Consider the following 21,508-nt stretch of genomic DNA (forward strand, 5'->3'; position numbering starts at 1 on the left):
TTTGTTAATTTTTTGCAACTTAACTTCCATCTTTTTCACCAGCTTAAAACTGTTTTCTCCAAGGTCATCTATGATTTCCTTATTGCAAAATCCAGTCGGCTTTTCTAAGACTTCATCATGTTTGAGCTTCCTAATGTACTATTGGTACTATGAATCACCCTCTTTCGATTAATCATCTAATCAATATTTTAAAGTACTTACTAAGTTGCAGGTCAGTGTGCTAGGGACACTAATACAAGAAGTGATTTTATGTTACTGTCTTCAAAAAACTTACATTCTACTAGAAGATACTATATAAATAAGATATATGCAAAGCAAAGGGAGGCAGTAACAATTGTGGAGATCAAAAAAATCTTCATTTGAGCCTTTAATTTTTCTTTAATTTCTGGAGGTATAGTGAAAAGTGAGTATTCTGAAGATTCTAACCCTATTACATTATATACTCTCTGGAATATTTGCTCTGTAGGGAACAAACTTGTTTCATTTTAGATCTTTTCCTCCCCCTTCCCCCTCCCCCCTTTCTATCTTCTAGCTTTCATTGAGATCTAACTGTCCTTAACAACATTGTCTACACTTTTCTCTATGAGCCAAACTCACTGGCTGAAACAGTGGGATTAAAATGCTTCTTGCTCTCCATAGCCACACCAGGTTCTTTTTCTACCACCATTATTCACTAACCACTCCTTTGCTGAGGTTCACTCAGTTCTTTTCCACCACCCAATCAAAATTCTGGTAGCTATTATCTTCTGACCTCAGTGAGTTCAGTGCCTGCTTCACAATCTCTACCTTCTTTCCAGTTCCTCCTTTCATACTTGGGGACTTGAAGTCCCTAATTTCTCAGTTTACTCATTTTCTTTGCCCTAATCTTTCACTCTACTTTAACTTTATGCATAGAGGAAGGTCATACCCCTAAGCTTACCATCACCTACCATGCACTACCTTTATTTTCAAAAATTCCCTTAACTGACCACTGTACTGGATACATTCTCTCTTTCTATCTCAATCCCTTGGTGAAGTAGTTCAATACTACACTGTCCGTTCAAATAATAATAATAATGAAGATAGTGATGGTAATAATAGCTAGCTTTCATCAAGCCTACTATATGTGAGACACTGTGTTAAATATTTTACTAATGTTATGTCTTTCCCCCTTATCCTGGCACTGACAGTGCCCTGTGAAGCCTAAGCCTTAGCTTATTCCCATCATTCACTGCTTTCTATTCCTACTAATTTAGCTGGGGGAAAATTACAGAACTATGCAGATTGCATCCATTACAGATTGATGTTACAAGACCTCATTTGGACTTCTGTGTAAGTTATTCCTTTTAATACCTCTCTAATTGACTCATTATCCCACTCACCACAGTGATTTTTCCAAACCTTTTCACCTCTTTTTAAACTTTCAATAGTTTTCTCCTCTCCTCTCCTCCCCTCCCTGCCCCATCTCAGTGTTTTGCCTCATAATTCACTTAAAAAACAAGGTCATTCACTGAATGTTTCCTCTTCTCTCCTTATCTCACATCACTTAAATGCCTTCTACCTCTATTTCCTCATTCATCCCTGTTTCCTATGAAGAGAAGCAGTCAAATTTCTTGTCAAGATATACCTTGAGATAGAAGAGGGAGAAACACAAGAATTTATTGTCTACCCTAGTTTGTGCCATGCACTGTGCTAATAAATTATTACTACATAATGATTATTAATGATATTATCTCATGTGATCTTTACAACAGTCCTGTGAAGTAGATTTATCATAATCCCCATTTTGTAAATAATTGAGGAAACTGAGGCAAACAGGAACTAAGTGCCAGCCTTAGCATTCTACCCATTATGTTCCAGCTGCCTCAGATTGCAAATCAGGTAATTCATTTTCTCCCAGGCATGCAAGTGTGTGGCCCTCTAATTCTGCAGTCCTAAGAGTGATACAGGTAGTGTCCTGTTTAAACTCCTTTTTTAAAACCCAGATCTCTGAATCTCTGTCTTTGTACCTGATTGCTGCTGAGCAGATTCAACAAGACTTAATGAGAAGGAGATTGAAGGGGCAGTTAAATAGGTGGCTTAGATGGTGATCTGTTTCCCTCCTCTCCTTCCTTATAATCTTCATCCTTTTATTAATCACAAGGGCATTGTGATAAGGGAATTTTACATACATAGATTAAATAAAGTTTGCTAAATTGATTATCAGTAAAAATATATACTATTTGTCTAAATATTAAGCTGACTAAATTAAGTACACAGGAACTTCTTGGCTTAAATACTGGTTAATCATTAGTAAAACAGTCATTTCTGTGTGTTAGTCTTTAGCTAGTTTAGTAATAGACCAATCCTTATATGATTGCCATAGTGTCTCCATACTTTAGTTCATTTTTCCTCAGCTATGATGATATTATGATCTTATAAAATTATAATCTTTCTCAGGTACTTAATAAATACTTATTTGCCCAATTTCATATTGCCCTTTTTTTTTACAGATAAAATTCAAGCTTTTCAGCTTGGCTTTCCAAATCTACCCTATAATACAACTTAGCTTTTCCAGCCTTAGTATTATTATTATTATTTGCTATTTCTTATACATGTCCAATCTTGTTGATTAGCTGTACACTAATCAGTATTACTTTAATATCCCCTTTGTTTTCCTGCATCATTGGCTTTAGGCTTGAAAGGGACCTTAGAAGTTCATCTAGGATAGGCTTCTTATTTCTTAATTTATATTTGAGGAAGCAGAGTTTCAGGGAAGTAACATAAATTGCCTTACATACTGGGATTGAAACTCTGATTCCTAATCCATCACACATCCTGCCTTCACTTTTCTTGGCCCTCTCTTTATCAAAATCCTGTTATCTAAAAGGTAAGTCTAGTTCAAATGCCATCTCTTCTATAAAACCTTTCTTGATGTCCCCATTTAGAAAATACAATGTCCCATCTACTAATGAGGAAATTGCATTTCAGGAAAGTTAAATGACTGGCTGAAATTTATGCTGATACTAAATAGAATTGCCATTTCAGTGCAAATCCTCTAACTCTTTCTATTATATTATAATATCTCCCTATCAATTACTAACAGTCCATGGCTTATTTTATTATCCATCTACCTCTCCTTCCAACTTGACCTCCACCTCTCTTCCTCCTCTTCTTTCTCCCTCCTTTCTGCCTCCCCTTCAGTCTCTCTCCCAGGAAATGTATTTTGCTACCCTGGGAGATATATTTTGATTATATTGAAGCTTCCTCCTGGAAATTGGGAACATGTTAGCAAGCTTCTTCTAATTCACTATATAGTGAGTAAGTTCCTTGGACTTACTTTTTTCAATCTCATTATGCCTTACTCTTCCAGTCCCAAGTGTGTTTTATTTTTATATATAAGACTCTGGATAAGAACATAATTCCACAAATGTAAGTGAACTTAGCATCAGTTCATGCAAGTCTCTCCAAGCCTCTCTGTATTCATCCTGCTGGTCATTTCTTACAGAACAATAATATTCCATAACATTCATATACCACAATTTACCCAGCCATTCTCCAATTGATGGGCATCCATTCAATTTCTGGTTTCTAGCCACTACACACAGGGCTAGCAACAGTTATTTTAAGTGGAATTTCTCTTTGTATCTCTTGCTGCTGGATTTTGTTAGTAATGTATAAAAATGCTGAATGATTTATGTGGATTTATTTTGTATCCTGCAATTTTGCTAAAATTGTAGATTATTTCTAATAGTTTTTTCGTTGGTTTTCTAGGATTCTCTATATGATGTCATCATATCATCTGTAAAGAGTGATAATCTGGTTTCCTCATTACCTACTCTAATTCCTTTAATCTCTTTTTCTTCTCTTATTGCCAAAGCTAGCCTTTCAAATACAATATTGAATAGTAACAGTGATAGTGGGCAACCTTGTTTCACTCCTGATCTTATTAGGAATGGTTCCAGTTTATCCCCATTACATATGATGCTTACTGATGGTTTTAAAGATGCTTACTGATGGTTTTAAATAGATGCTACTGACTATTTTAAGGAAAAGTTCATTTATTCCTATACTCTCTAGTGTTTTTAATAGGAATGGATGTTGGATTTTATTGAATACTTTTTCTGCTTCTATTGATCATATGGTTTTGTTAATTTGGTTATTGATATAGTCAATTATGCTAATAGTTTTCTGAACTAAACCTGCATTTCTGGTATAAATCCTACTTGGTCATGGAGTATTATCCTGGGGATGATTTTCTGTAATCTCTTTGCTAATATTTGAACAAAGCATTTCTCTTGACTTGTAGAGGTTTTGTTCTTTGCCAGCCTTTTCCATAATGGTATAAACACTGATGGTACTTAAGATGGATAGTTTTTTCCCCCCCAGCTTGAATAAAAATAAAAATAAAAATTCTGAGAACTACCTGAAAGTAACTGTTCTTTTCTTAGAATTGGAAAGAAGGAGAAGAAAAAGCCTTTTTTTGTAGATGCTGAACAAAAGTATGTGGCGGGGTCGGGAGAGAACATACTGTATTTTTGACAGATGAGGGTATAAGAAAATTAGGAACACTTTCATGTAATCAAAAAGGATTGTAATAAACTATGCAGATATTTCTAATGCTTTGGAAAACTTTGGGTTGCCCTTGCAGTTTAAGTGTGTAGTAAGCAGCAATATAATAACAATAACACATTAATAATAATTGCTTGGCCTGTTATGAATAGAAATTTATACATCACTTCAAGTTATGCTGTGAATTCCAGAAGTCAAAATAAAAATAAGGCAATAGATGATAGATAAAAAACTTTTCAATCCAGGGGGACTACTTTTCTAATCATTTTCTTGTTTGTTTTTTGCAGTTAAGTGACTTGCCTAAGGTCACACAGCCAGGAAGTGTTGTGTTTGAGGTCAAATTTGAACTGGGGTCCACCTGACTTCAGGATTAATGCTCTATCCACTACACCAATTAGTTGCCCCTTCACTTTGTATTTAAAGCACATGTTGCTGTTACTGTATACAATGTTCTGGTTCTGCATCAGTTTATGTCAGTCTTTTCAGTTTTTCTGAAAGATCTGCTAAAAATATTTTTTGTATATGTGGGTTCTTTTCTCTTTATGATCTTTTTGGGGGTTCATCAAATACTAAATTACTGTAGGCCTTGATCATTGTTTGTGTGTATCTAATCTATTCCACTCTTCTACCACTCTTATTTCTCAGCCAGTACCAAATAGTGTTGATAACTGCTGCTTTATAATACAGTTTTAGGTCTGGTACTGCTAAGGCACCATCCTTGGTAATTTTTTCCCTTTAACTCCCTTGATATTCTTGACCTTTTCTTCTTCCAGATGAATTGTCTTATTTTTTCTAGTTCTATAAAATAATTTTTTTTGGCAGTTTGATGGATATGGCACTGAACAAGTAGTTCCATTTAGGCAGAATCATCATTTTTATTACTTTAGTGTAGTCTACCCATGAACAATTGATATGTTTCCAATTCTTTAAATCAGACTTTATTTGTGTGAGAAGTGTTTTGTAAGTGTGTTCATACAGTTTCTGGGTTTATCTTGGCAGGGAGAAACCCAAGTATTTTATTTTTTCTACAGTTATTTTAAATGGAATTTCTTTTCCTATCTTTTGCTTTAGCACTTTCTCAGTAATAGAATAGATATGAATAATATAATATTTATATTATATGTATATGATAGCAATAGGTATCCTGATGATCCATGTGTATTTATTTTTTATCTTGCAACTTTACTACAGCTGTTAATTGTGAAGGTTTTTAGATGATTTTCTAGGATTCTCTAAGCCTATCACCATATCATCTACAAAAAAGTGACAGTTTTATTTCCTAATTGCCTATTCTAATTCCTTTAATCTCTTTCTTTTCTTATCTCTAAAGTCAACATTTCTAATACAATGTTAAATAATAGTGATGAAAATGGTCATCCTTGTTTCACCCCTGATTTTATTGAGAATGCATCCAGCTTCTCTCCATTACAACCAATGATTGCTGTTGGTTTTGTATAGATACTGCTTATTATCTTAAAGCAAGCCCTCTTTATCCCTATGTTCTCTAGTGTTTTTAATAGGACTGATAAGATTAGTGGCAGGTTTGGGGTTCAGGGAACCAAATGAAGGGATTTGGCTCCCCTAAATCCCCTTAAGACTTGGCGCATGGCAGGGAGTTCTGGGAACCCCCTTTCTGGTGGCACAGAGGTCCTTTGTAAAGGAATTTATGAACCCAAAAAGCTAGACTGATAAAAAGAAGTTTATTATTGGCATTGGGAAGTCAGCCTTTGCTATGCACAGATAGAAAGACTGAATTCCTTAATGGCAGGGCCTTGGCAGAGAAAAAAAGTTTCTAGTAAAGAAATCCCAACAGAGAAGTATAAAGTCTTGTTAGGGAAATAGGTGAGACAGATAAAGAGAGAGTAATGCTGAAAGAGGATATCATTTCAGTGGGCAAGAGATTTCCTTGGCATGGCATGTTAGGTCTTCTGCAAGGACTGAGCCCCAAGTTGGCTCATTTTATAAGTCTTGGTTACAAGCTAGGAGTTGCTCTTGATGGGGTCTGAGTGCTGTCCAATCAAGCCAGAAAATCTTGGAATTGAATGAGTCTCTGGGCTAATCTTTTAATTCAGTTGGGTTAGAATTCTCCAGCTCAGGACTCAACTAGCTCCACCTAAAAACAGAATGAAGCTTTTTGTCCTCTTTCTCTTGAGTGGGGCCTTTTATGAGGCCAGGATTCAACGAGACTTTCTCCTTGAAGGAGTTTTAGAGAGTTTCAGGGGGCCCTCTCATCAGGAATGGGTGCTGTATTTTATCAAAACCTTTTTTCTGATGTACCGAAATTATTATATGATTTCTGTTGGTTTTGTTATTGATATGGTTGATTATAACAGTTTTTCCTGATATTGACCCAGCCCTGCATTCCTGGCACAAATCCCATCTGGCTGTTGTGTATTATCCTCCTAATAAACTGTAATCTCCTTGCTACTACCTAAATCTTTGCATCAATATTCATTAAGGAGATTGATTTGTAATTTTCTTTCTCTGTTTTGGCTCCTCTTGGTCTAGGTATCAATATCACACCTGTGTCATAAAAGGAACATGACTGGACACCTTCTTTACCTATCTTTCCAAATAGTTTATATAGTATTGGAATTAATTGTTCTTTAAATGTTTGGTATAATTCACTTGTAAATCCATATGGTCCTGGAGATCTCTACCCAAGGAACTTATTAATAGCCTGCTCAACCTCCCCTTCCAAAATGGGCTATTCAGGTAATCTTTCTCCTTTTCTGTGAATCTGGGCAATCCACATTTTTGCAGATATTCATCAATTTCAGTTGATTGTCAGATTTGCTGTTGGGCAAAATAGTTCCTAATTATTGCTTTAATTTCTTTTTCCTTGGTGGTAAGTTCACCCTTTTCATCCTTGATGCTCGCAATCGAATCTTCCTCTTTACTTTTTCTAATCAAATTAATCAAAAGTTTATCTATTTTTAAAATAAAACCTTAGTTTTATTAGTTCAATAGTTTTCTTAGTTTCAACTTTATTAACCTTTTGAGTTTCAGAATTTTTAGCTTGATATTTAATTGAGGGTTTTTAATTTGTTTCTCTTCAGCTATTTTAGTTGTATGCCCAATTCATTGATCTCCTTTATTCTATTCATATAGCTAATTAGAGATATAAAATTTCCCCCAAGAACTGCTTTGGCTGTGTCCCATAGGTTTTGGTATGCTGTCCCATTATTTCCAGTCTCTTGGATGAAATTATGGATTGTTTCTGTGATTTGTTGTTTGAGCCACTCATTCTGTAGAATTTGATTATTTAATTTCCAATTGGTTTTTAGTCTGTCTTTCCTTGGCCCTTTATTGAATATAATTTTTATTGCATTGTGGTCTGAAGGAAGCATTCATTATTTCTGCCTTTCTGCATCTGATTATGAGGCTTTTTTTACCCTAATTCATGGTCAGTTTTTGTGTAGGTGCCATGTACTGCCGATATAAAGATGTATTCCTTTCTCTATTCAATTTTCTCTAGAGGTCTATCATATATATCTATGTTTCCTGGGATCCTATTAAGCTCCCTAGTTTCTTTCTTGTTTCTTTTGTGGTTAGATTTATTTGATTCTGAAAGGTTGAGGTCCCCCACTAATATCATTTTTCTGTCTATTTCTTCTTGTGTAACTAACTTAATATCTTCTCTAGCAATTTGTATGCTCTACCACTTGTTGTATATGTATTTAATATCTTTACTGCTGCATTTTCTCCCTTGTATATACTTTATTTTCTCTTTCCATCCTATTCTTAGTAGTTTTTTTTTTACTTACCCCACCTTCTATCACCCCTTCCCTCCTTTTTCAAGTAGTGTTTTGTTTTTTAAGTCATCCCACCCACTACTTTATTCTGTCACCTGTTCTACCTTCTCTTTTTTTCTAGTGTTTCTGCCCTCCCTTCTATCCAACCCCTCCCTTTTTTTTCTTCTTTTTTCTACTACTTCTTTATAAGGTTAGAAAATTTACCCAACTGAATGATTAAGTTATTCCTTCTTTTGAGCCAAAACTGATGAGATCAAACTTCAGATAATGCTCATCTCCCCTCTCTTCTTTCCCTTCATTGTTATGGGTGCCTTTTCATATGGTCTAATTTGTCCCATTTCCCCTTTTCTATTCTCAGAGGATAATCCTTTTTTTTTCTACCTCTTAATGTCTTTTTCTTTGATATCATCACATCAAAGTTCTTTCATAACATACACAGTGATGCTCCCCTCTGTCTGCCCCAGTAAGAGATACAAGCCTCAAAAGTTATGGTTACCATTTTCCCATGTAGGGATGTAAACAGTTTAACTTTTAAATAATATATGTTTTCTCTATACCTTTCTATGCTTCTTGCATAGTCCTGTGTTTGAACATCAAGTTTTCAATTTAGTTCTGTTTTTTTCAATAGAAATGACTGAAAGTTTATTAATTCTTTGAAGATCCATCACCTCTCTTGAAAGATATTGCTCATTCTCACTGGGTAGTTAGTAACTAGTTGTAACCCCAGGTCTTTTGACTTTCAAAATATAGTATTCTAGGCCTTCCAATCTTATATTATAGAAGTTGACAGATCCTGGGTTATCCTGACTTCTGCTCCTTGATATTTAAATTGTTTTTGTCTGGCAACTTGGCAGTATTATTTCCTTGAGAATGTTGCTCTGGAATTTTGCAACAATTCTCCTTGGGGTTTTCCTTATAGGATCTCTTCTGAAGATGATTGATGGATTCTTTCAATGACTGTTTCCCCTTCTGTTTCTAAAATATTAGGGCAGTTTTCCTTGGTGATCTCTTGAAGAATGTTATCCAAGCTTTTTTTGGTCATGGCCTTCAGGTAGATCAATAAATTGTCTCTCCTGCATCCATTTTCCAGGTCTGTTTTTCCAATGAGGTATTTTATGTTCTCATATGTTCTATGGAAAAGATTTTTCCAATCTTTTTAGTTTGTTTGGTTTTTGAGGTCTCATAGGTATTAGTTTCTATTTGCCCCATTCAAGTGTTTAATGTGTGGTTTTATTCAGTTTTTTAAAAATCTCTTTCCATTTGGTTAATTCTAGTTTTGAATTTTTGAATTTTCTTCTTCTTTTTTTTTTTTTTTTTTTGCATTTCGCTAATTGTATTTTTTAAGGAATTGCCTTCTTTTTCCAAGCTGTTGACTCTCTTTTGCATGTGTCTTATTATTTTTTCTTCAACTCTTATTTCATGAACACTTCCAAGAAGCCTCTTTGGGCTTGAGATCAATTCATATCACTCTTTGAGATTTCCTCTGTGAACATTTCATTCTCATCTGAGTTTGTGTTTTGATCTTCCCTGTCACTATACCGTGTCACTATAACCTTGACTATGGTATGTTTCTCTCCCACCTTTATCCCCTTCTCCTATAGTTAACCACAGCCACCAAAAAAAAAAAAAAAAAAAAAAAAAAAAAGCATTGTCCACATCTCAATCACCTATATGTAATTTAGGATGAAAAGAAACTTTAAAAAAAGTTTTCATTTTCCAGAAGACAAGATTTATTTCTAATGATCTGAATTTTTTTAAAATGTGGACTTTTCAGGAGACTTGTATTTACGATTTGCAGAGGTGAGAATTTTTTTTAGATGAGAAATAATTCTAGCATTAAATCTCAAGTATGGGGATGCTGAGGAAAGGAAGACTGTGAGCCAAGTGCTATGGGCAACAGTCTTTGAGAAAGGAAGGAAAATTTCCTGGGAATAGATTTGATAGGGTTAACCAATGGAATGAAGCTTAAAAGAGGGGCAATTACTGAGTGATGACAATAGGAAGAGTCGAAGGTGGCACTAAGAATAAGCCTTTTGCTTACCTCTTTTGTTGGTCTCTTGACTTTGTCAGATTTGGGAGATGAGGATTAAGAGAGAAAATGCATCCTTTACTAAGAAGGGTGAGTGGGGAAAGCCTGGTTTCCATAAATGTGAAAAAATAGGAATGTGAGAAAAAAAGTCAGGAGAAATTAACTATAAAGGTTTTAATGGACTTAGTGGAAGAAAAAGGAATTGCCTTCCTTTTTCAAGAAATTCTAAGAATAATGACTTGGGGAAAGAATAGGACTAAGGTAGGTGGAACAAAGGCTTGTTTCATTTTAACAGGGGGAAATGATTTTTGTCTAGGCATTTAGCAACTCCAAATCACAAGAATTCATAGAGGAAGAAGCAGGAATTAGTTAAAGAACAACAAATCTATCATTTAATCGGGACTCTTACACTTAGGCTTCTTGTGATGATGATGGTAGTTTGAAGGGAAGGGGAGAGAATGTGCTTGATATATTGGCGCCTCTATTACCAGAGGATATTTTGATATCAACAAGTGTGGTTTCTTTAGATTTTGGTCATAGATACAATCTTGGAAGTAATAGCTTGATTTGTGAGTTTCTGATCTAGATCTGGGTTAGCTTCCCTCTAGTCTCAATATCTATGTAGTAATGAAAACTGTAGAGTTGTTGCAGTGAAATAAAAATGAATAACAGTAGATTTCAGGGTAGCAAATTGGTTATGAGTAAGGAGAAATTTTTCAAACTGTTCTCAGAGCAATGTGAGACTGGGGCATTAGTTCCTAGAGAATGGTGACATTGCACTGCCTGCTTTGATTTTTCAATATCTGGATGATATGATCATGGCTTTTTTTTCATGGTGATTATATAGAAATAGGCATTTTTCTGATCTCCTTTGTATCTACTATTCTTTGAACTTTTGCATAGGTAGATAAAATAACTATCTTTTATAGTTGAATAAAAATAGTAGGATGTATAAGTTTATCCCCTCATAGGAGACAAGTCATTAGAAATATGGACTTCATCTTGTTCTCAAGTGATTTTACTCTTTCTCAACCAGTTTTCTATACCTAAAAGTTTTTTTTCCTTGTAGTTGGAAGGTTATAAGTATTTAAAATGGCAACATCAATTAAATTTTTTTATAGATTAATTACTTTAACGTTTAAATGTTGCATTTGAGGCAGAACAATCTAACTGAAAGATCAACATTTTACATGAAATATTAGTGAAATTATTTTGGTAAATTTTAAGTAGAGAACAGTTTCCCATACGAATATCAAATATGCAATATTCTCTCCATACTTGGGTCTGGTTTTACATATTTGAAGCACACAAATGAGTCATGAATACAGAAGTGAGTCAAAGGTGTTCTGAGTATGAACAAAGATAATATAATTGTTATGGTCCTTTTAGACAGTTTGTTCAGTAATTGCAAAATTTATAACAAGTACTATATGCCCTCTGCACCTTTTTGGCATATCTACTCCTCAGCCAACATTCTGTTTTATTATGTTTAATAGTTTTTTTCAATTGTAAAATTTGTAAATGCTTTGTATAACATATGTAATTATGTAAATGGCTTATACTGGAAGGGTTGTTGGAGTTTTCATGTTTTGGTAATAAACATTTTACTTTCTGTTATAGAAGCTGGGGATAGGGTCGAGTCAGAGAAAAATGTAATTTATTTGCCACTGATAATCATTCAATCCCCAAATTAGAGCTCTTTTCCAGTCCCCCTCTTTCATTTTTTGCAGAGAAGCTATTTTTAGTACACCTCCCTTGACATGTCACTATTCTATTATTCATTATATAATAGTATGCAAGCTTTTTAGTTCTCAATTAATCCAATTTGTGTTTTTACTGTATCGAGCTTTGTTTGCTACTATATAGACTAGAAAATTTCCATATCCTTTTTTGTTTGAAGATTATTTTTAGCCTCTAATTTCTTTATTTCTCTGAAGTAACATTTTTGATTGATGCTGAATTTTCGAATTTTTTTTTTTGCATTGCTTTGATTCTGTCTATCAATTTAATATTTTTACTCCTTTCATTTTTTTCATTAAGGAAATATAGAATTTCTAATGTTTTCATTTTCTGGGTTCTTTTCAGTCTGTTTCTTTTTTTGTTGCCTTTAGACAATATGGCATTCAAGTTTTCTCCTGCCTGTTAAAGCCAGATATTGATGTAATCTTTTGATGACTTTCTCCAGATATTCAATAAGTGTGATATATAATTTTTCTTTATTGGTATTTGATCTCTTTCCTTTGGGATTTTACTTGATAGCTCAACCTTTCCTTCTGTGGTTCATATTATGACAAAAATGGCTTCATTTACTCTTGTGTAAATGTTGTGGAATATTTTTAATTTTTTTTTTTTTGCCAGCTACTAAAGAAGAATGCTTTCATTCATAATCATTATAGCAGATTACAATTTTTTATTTTGTTTTGATATAATTGGTCTACTAGTTAGATTCATGCCTTCAAATTCAAAAAGGCCTTATTCTACTTTTAAGTATGGCCAACTTTTCAAAAAGTATTTGAGGGATCAATGTCGTTTTTGTTACCTTATTTCTTTATTAGATATACTTTCTGAAGCTTATAGTAAGCAAAGATTTACAATGTCCTTTGTTTCTCAACATTTTTTTCTTCAGACCATAGTTCCTTTTATGTAATTTCTTTTGTCTAATCTTGGTTTAGGGACTTTACACACACACACACACACACACACACACACACACACACACACGGTTTTTACTTTTTTCTGTTTGTTTTGTTTTTGTCTTGCACTGTTTGGCAATATATTGTTATATTATCTGAAGATGAGGGTAGCATTGACAAAAAGCAATATGAAGCCTTTACCTATATTTACTGAGATCTGTTTCTGATTTTACTCTAATATAGTATTTGCCCATTATAAATTTTGTCCTCCTTTTAGTTGGAACTGAAGCATTTTCAGTAGGCAGGTTAATGATATTTGTGTTCTGATATATCTTGTATTCTTATGGGACCAGAACACAGTGTAATGCTACTTCTTCTATCTTGATGATTTTAATTAGGGCCTGCAATGTTATTACTTATATCTAAGATTCATAGCAATAATTATGTCATACTGGCTAGGTTGCCAGCCCACTCTGTGATAATCACAGAGCCCAAATGGCCAGTGTTTCAGGGTGCTTTCAAGTATTTAGAGCTATCATACAGTCTCTGGACACACTGAATACAGACTGGAAATGTCCCATTTTGTCATTGTCATCTGCCCCCCCCCCCCCCCCATCAGTCCTATGATATAGATGATTATTTGGATCACATAGATGGATTTTATTATTATTAATTCTTATTTTATTCAGTGTAGTTCAGACAGAGTTACAGAAAATGTTGCTATATTTAATTTTTAGGCAAATTATTACATCAAATTCTTTATTTTTACAATTGAAAAAAGTTTTGAGATTGAAAACTCACTTTCTAACTCATCATACTTACCTCCACCATGGGTATTCCACTTTGATAAGAGTATAATCCCTGAAAGCAATGATGAAATAAAGGGGAGGAAAAAAAGAGATGTTGGAACCAATGGTGCATGCCATCTTATGCTCTAGTAGGCTTCCATTTGTTACCAAAAAAAAAATACAAATTTACTCATAAGTTACTAGAATTTATTGCTTTTATTCTGAGCTTTGTTGCCATTTAAAATTATCTTGATTTATATAGTTGTACTGTATGTAATAATTATGTTGTGTATTTTGTTCTGTAGTTCTGCTTTATTCACTCTGTCTTATACACTTTGTGTGTATGTATATGTATATGTATGTATATATATATATATATATGGTGTTATGTTTACCATTTCTCATGGTATACTATATGCCATAATTTGTTTAGTATATCCCCAACTGTTGGATATAAGATTGTATTCTTTTTGCTATATCTTTGTATATATAGATAGGTCTTTTCATGTTGTAAGTAATCTCTTAATTGCTTATTGAAAAAGAGTTGATACTTCAAAGGATATAAGCAACTTTGTATATTTTCTTTGTAGCTTTTTTGAAGATTGTCTTTAGGGTCAGGAATTTACTATAAGTGTATATAAATCAAGTCTTTCTAAATGCAAACTCTGTATGCACAGTTCACACAGTAGTGCTCAAGATTTGTAGGTTTGAGCTTTGTTAGTAGTTTTTCAATGAAACTGCTGAAATTGAATATTATGTGTTATAGGCCAGAACTCTGAACTTGAAACAAAGGATTCTTACAAGGTACTAAATTAGTGGAATTTGTAGAGACAGTAGTTATCTAATTTAGCATGCTTCAGTATGAATAATTTAATCCTACAAGGAGATGTTATGGGCTAGAACTTGAAACAAAGTACTAAGTGGAATTGAGGAGACAATAGTTAAATCTAGTTTAGCATTTATTTAATCCTACAACAAATAATGGTTTCCTAGTGATATAATGATTAATGTGTACTCTGTGGTGAAGCATATAAGCTAGAAGCTCGCAGGCCAAAAGGGCAGGCGCACTAGAAGCTCTTGGAGGCTGAGACAGATTCATTCCATCTTCCACCTTTGTGGTGGCTGGAGACTGAAACACAACCTTTGGATTCCAAGACATTCAGAGAAATTCAGAGGGCAGAGAAGGAGGCAGGAGCTCAAGCCCACAGAACGAGAGAGAGAGAGAGAGAGAGAGAGAGAGAGAGAGAGAGAGAGAGAGAGAGAGAGAGAGAGAGAGAGAGAGAGAGAGAGAGATTTCAAAGAAAGCTAACTTCCAGGAAAGGAGACAAGATTTTGAAAGAGATAATAAAGAATTTGGACTTTAAACCCTGGCTACTGGCGGGATGATTACTGAACTGAAACAAAGGCTGCTGCTCCAGAGACCTCAAGAAAACTTCAACAAAGAACATTCAATTATGATTTAAAAAAATTGTTAGTTATTAGGTGGAGATATTCAATGAATAGTAATTAATTCTCTGTTAGCCGTTGTCTGGTTAGTGTTTTGAATGAAGCATTTGAGTTGATCTGTTAGATTACTAATTGCTTTTCTTAGATTTAGATTTTTCAGTTGTGGTTTTGTTTATCCTTTTTTTTCTTTAAATGCTGGCTGACATCCTTTTTTCAAAAACACCTTTTTGTCTTTCTACCTTTTGTTTTTACATCACCACAATTTTTTGGAGAAAGTCCTCTTTTATCATCCTAGATTGAAGTTTTCTATAAGACTAAAGAGAAAATGAAGCAGACATATCTTTTTTTTTCTTTTTTTGACCTAGAGGTCCCATGTTTCTGTGCCATGAAAAGGACATTATATTAGTATTCTCAATGGCTCATTTGGATGAAAATTTTGTGTAATTGGAAGGCGGACCAGTATGCTTTATTCCCATTCTCAATTGTTCTACTTTGGAACACAATTTCAGATGATAAAATTAGAAGATTTGGACATTCTAGAATATTCTGGGTCCTAAAGACTTTTGATATTTGGGAGAGAATTTATAAGTTACAGATGTGTGGTGAAAATTTATTCAAATCTGGTCAAAACAATAGTAGATTTGCACAATCTCAATATTTATATTCTTTCAATGAAATTAAATATGCATATAAATTTGTGAAGATGATTTGATTTTTTTCATATTTATTACACAATTGTCTTTTTTCAGTAATTGCTTATATCAGTTTTTAGTACTTTTGTCTCATGGGATACTCATTAAAAGAAGATTAATTTTTCTTGGGCTATTTTATTCATTGTTAAAAATAATCAGCCCAACTTCTAAGTTTAAGATAATAAAATAGAAATTGCTTGGAGTCAAGGAGCCTATTTTCAACTTGACTATAAATAATATTATAAAGAAACATTCTTTTAATACCATTATTTAGGCTTGTTTGTCTAAGAAACTTGTAATTTTTCTTGTAGACATTTTTTTTGATGCCAGTATTTTGTTTTTAAAATCTCAGTGTCTTGATTTGCCAGCGTTATTTATATCTTAAAAAATTAAAGATTTTACTAGGGATATAATATTGATTAATATAAACAGCTCTAACTAATAAATAATATCTAGGGTGAAATAAATTTGATTTCTGTTATGCTTATTTCCTTTCAAATCATTTATTTTTCTTGTGACAGTATGAGCAAAGTGAAGAGATACTGTAACAGAATTAACTCTCTTGTCTACTCATTTAGCAAACTTAACAATGAAGTAGTTATATTTTATTAGTAATTGACTTTAACGCATTTATAAACTTAGTATGTATTCTAGTGTGTTATACACCTTTTAAGAAAAGTCACTAAAGCTTTCGATTTAGTTCTTGGTCTCCTTCATGCTCATCCAGATGCTATTGTGCCTCTTAATAGATTTATTCTGTGGTTTGAACTATCAGGAAAGTTTATGGGTCAACAGAAAGGTGATATGCAGTGATTAGGAGGATCCCTCATTGTATGTACCACCTTCTCTTGGATTTGTCAGTTCTTTTCATTGTTTAATATTTGTCTACATTAGAAGACACAGAGGAGAGATAGCAGGAGAAGATATTCCTTACTCATCTCTTACTTTGCTTCCTGTTGTTCTTTTTCTTACTGTATTAACTGTTCTTGTAAAATATTTCTTTTTTTAAAAAATTTTATTTTCCCCCTATTACATGCAAAACCAAGTCTCAACTTTAAAAAAAAATTTCTTCCCTTAGGATAGGCATTTTGACAGGTTATATATATGCAGTCATGCAGAATATATTTCTTTTTTAAATTTTTAAATTATTTTTTTTATTATAGCTTTTTATTTACAAGATATATGCATGGGTAATTTTTCAGCATTAATAATTGCAAAACCTTTTGTTCCAATTTTTCCTCTCCTTCCCCCCACCCCCTCCCCCAGATGGTAGGTTGACCAATACATGTTAAATATGTTAAAGTATAAGTTAAATACAATATATGTATACATGTCTATACAGTTATTTATGCAGAATGTATTTCTTAGAAAATATTTCTGAAACAATCTCCTATTATCCATTTTTAACTACCATATATTAGTAGGGCTATGTGGAAGCCTGCTTTAACTGGCTAAAGCCAATATTAAATTTCCATTGTGAATTCTTAAACCTTGAAAACTCTACATGTTGGAACTTGATTTTATTGTTTTGTTGATTGCCTAGATTTAAGAAACTGAAGGAGAAAATGTTAACAAAGTAGATTAAACTAAAGTGTGTGTTGAGTTATGAGACCCATCTGCACTTATACCATTCCTTACATATTGAATATTGATCCTGTTCTCTAAATGGTTATCATACTTAGAATTAGTGTCACATTTTCAGTCTCACATCTCTATTAATCATTTTTGTTAATCTTGCTTTCCGAATTGGATTTATATTTCTCTATCCCATGATCCTTGTAAACTGATCATCAATACCCCCTTGCTGATTGATGATTCTGTGAAGTTATTAGGAATAAGAATCTGGTGGTAAATAATTTAAGTCTATAGATCTTTTACAGTATCCTCTGTGAAAAACTGTTGTCAGGGTCTTATTTTGGTCTTTGCTTTTTTTAACCTGTCCCTGTGGCTTCTGGTACATATTCATTGTGTTTTGTTTACTCTGCACCATGGTGCTTTTTAAGCTGTTCACATTATTCATTCAAGACAGAATTCTGAGGGTTGAACTTTGTCTTTGGAAGCTAAGTCATGTCATTCAGTTTGCTTTATGGTGTGTCTACTTTATGGCATATTCTTCTAGCATATGGGCTAGATATTGAAGACAACTATGTTTTTTTTTTTTTTTTCATGAAGTCAAATATGATACTGATAATGACTGCCTCCTCCTTGCTTTTTATGCCTTTTTTTTTTCTTTAAAAAAATGAAGAGTAAATTAAAGGAAATTTTCCTCCTTGTTTTGGGGAAAAGATTGCTGAACACACATTTTTGTTACTGCTTTCATTTGTATAATATGCATATATGCACTTAAGGTATCTATGAAAGATACTGATATGCATATACACAGTCACATGTCTGCATATTATATTCATGCCATAAAAACATTTAATAGCATTTGGCATCTGTCTTCTAACCATGGGAATTGCACTGATAATGTGTTGCACATGGGTACCTACAATGTTAAAATGAATCTGGCTGGTTAGAAACATGTGAAAACCAATAGAATATTATTGAATAAATACTTAAAATGTCATGAGTTTTATCATCTCTGAGTTGCTTTGTGACTAAAGCTTCAGATTTTTCTGGAAAGACCTAATTTATATTTATTGAACAAAGATTTTACTGTGACACAAATGATGCAACAAAATTTTAAAAGCACATTATAAAAATTCTCCTAAAAGTACTTTGTGTTTATATTGCACAGTTAGTATGATATTTACAAAATGTTTCTTAATTTTTATTAAACATGGCCTATGAAATTGCTCCTAAAAAGTATTTTTCTTTGTATCAAAACCATATAGTTATTGTTTCAGAGATTCTTTCCTCAGGATTATTTTGTATTTCTCACCAAATTTACTTTTTACAATTATTTGTTGCTACTGTTACTTTAGAACAAAGTAAAGTGCCTTCATTGGAACTGAAAACAATGTCCTCTAAAAGATTATTAAATAATCCCAAAACTTCTTTTTGAAATGGTGGCAAAGCAGAGTAATTCAAAGCTTATTTTAGAAAGCCAATTTTGTCTTTCTTAATTAGACTCTGTATAATCACAGTATTCCTAATTCAGTTCAATAATTATATTCAGTAGCATCTGTAAGATATAACAATAATGAAACAACTTTCCTAGTCTTCACTCTTGGTTTTGAAAAGTGAAAGGAGTAGTGAAATAATATGATTTTGTTTTTAAATGTGTCTAACATGAATAAATGGACTGAATTTTTAAAAGTCAGAGATAAACCTTCATGATTCTTCTGAAAGCTAAATTAAAGATTCAGACAGAAATAAAAAAGACCCTCAGAGAAATCTCAGAATTAATATTAGGGAAAGATGAAAAAGTAAAACTTGAGCGAGCAATTTTTTAATGTGGATGCATATATTAAATTAATATTGTGATTTTTCAATTGTGAATTAATATAATTTCAATTTTGAAATGTTTGTTTAATATAATATTTGTTCTTATACACAGTGGTGGGTAGGGCCCATTGGCTTCTATGTATTTAAGGAGGCATTTAATAGCTGTTGGATATAGCCTTGTAGGTTATCTTTACTCCAGGAGGTGCATATGTGACCTTTGCAGCTCTGAGATGGCAAATTCCTGATACTGCTTTCTTGGTGTAAGAATAACTCATAATGCATAAATAGATTGGTTCCTTTCTTTCCACTTCCCTCCTCCCCCAACAAGTATAGAATTGAAGTTAGTAAAGAGACCTGGACATTTATCATTGTTTATAAAGGAATAAATATTGTTGAACTATTTTATTGCAGTTAAATTGAATTATTTTTCTTTTCTCACCCTTTATTTTTGCTCAGAAATAAGATAAATATAACAAGTTATCAGGTTTATTTGAATATTTTCAATGTGGTATTCTTAGTCACTGAGTCTTTGATATAAATCCTTTGACTCATAGCAGTATCAACTTCAAATTTTGAATTTGCTTTAAGATAATTCAAATACTCCACTGGGTCACTACCTTATTGTAGCTGAGGGGCTTGTATAACTGAGTGAAATTGAACTATGCTGTACAGGGTTACCCAACATGGACCGGTGCAGAGCTCTGACAAGAGGTGATCTACTGGAGAAAGAAATAATAGCAAGCCACTCCAGTTTTTTTGCCAAGAAAACACAATGGACTATTAAAACACTAGAAGATTTGACATCAAAAAATGAGCGTCATGGGTCACAGAAGGCCCTGACATGCTATGGTCCACAGGGTCACAAAACATCAGACAAGGGTAAATGACAGCATTGGGGTTATTAAATGGTTAAACAAATTCAGACAAAAAGTTACAAAGCTTTCTCTAACTCAAACAAGTCTTTATGGTCAGAAGCTTGCTGAATATAAGTTAAACATAGGTTTACATGGCTTCAAATTTTATCTTTAACATTTTCTGTTAGCTATGCAAATGATTTAATGACTTTGAAGTTCAATTTCTTCCTTGATCTGTTAGAGGTAATAATATAAGGATCAGAATTTATGCTTACACACACACACACGCACACACACGCACACACACACACGCACACACACGCACACACACACACACACTCCAAAATAATTTTATTACTTTGATTCATCATCCACATTGTATTAACCAGAACCAATTTCTCCAGTTAAAGATGGAGTCTTATTCAGGTGTCCATGTCTCTGGCATCTAACTGTTCTTCCATGCCTTATTACAGTCACAAACCTGCTAAAGCCTTTTTGCTCTTGTTGAATAAGTACCAGGGCTCCATCCTCCATCTCTAAGTCTATTGTCCTATGGCAATCCTGTCCTCAACCAGTGATCAAATCCCTTCATAACACCACAGTTCATTAACACAAAAAAATACTACAGAAAGAATGCTTTTATCCTTTACAAAGGCTGGGGTGATATTCTCTAGGTTCTGCACTCAGGTCATACAAATATACTATAGGCTCTGTGCCTGTCAGTACACTTTTGTGACTGGATAGACATAGAACCTAATCAACAGTGATTGGGTCCTATTGGCTTTTGGATGCTCTACAGATAGGAATTTAGTAGTTGTCTCATATGGCCTTCTAGGTTGACTTTATTCCAGAAAGGGCTAGGTAATCTGTTGAGCTCTGTCAGAGGGTAGACCTGGTTCTGCCTGCTTGAGTGACAGTACTTTTGTTTATCTACTGTTTAACTTAAAGGTTTATTACCCTTACAGAATTTCTATCTGTTGCACTAATTACTTTAAAAAGAGAGGTGAAACTGTTTTACTCTACAATTGAAAACATAATTCACTGGTCTTGTGATCTCTTATGTTAAATTGTTTTTGAAATGTTTAATCTTTTGTTTCCTCAAAATTTCCTTTAGTTCTGATCACTGTCTTGTTTGGCACATTTTATCTTTGTACAAAAGCAGTAAAATCTCAATTAACTTTGCAACTGTCTTTAATATATGGTGTGCCTTTGACTAGACCCTCAATAAATAGTTGTTGATATATATATTGTTTTTTCAAATCTGTGATTGTTTACTATAAGCTTAGTTCTTCAGTCCTGTTATAAGAAGATACTGTTATGTAGAGTAAATATATTCTTCATTTTTAATGTTTTGTGTTCATCTCTATATATTGTCTACAATTTTAAGTATT

At 33.3% G+C, this 21,508-nt stretch overlaps 1 protein-coding gene across 1 annotated transcript in view; it reads left to right on the forward strand.

Moving 5' to 3' along the window:
- MTA3 (metastasis associated 1 family member 3) overlaps window positions 1-21,508 on the forward strand; it is a 176,680-nt gene that overhangs the window by 69,746 nt on the left and 85,426 nt on the right. The gene's annotated exons all lie outside the window — the stretch shown is intronic.

The sequence above is a fragment of the Antechinus flavipes genome, chromosome 2 (genome assembly GCF_016432865.1).
Source record: "Antechinus flavipes isolate AdamAnt ecotype Samford, QLD, Australia chromosome 2, AdamAnt_v2, whole genome shotgun sequence".
Taxonomy (NCBI): Eukaryota; Metazoa; Chordata; class Mammalia; order Dasyuromorphia; family Dasyuridae; genus Antechinus; species Antechinus flavipes.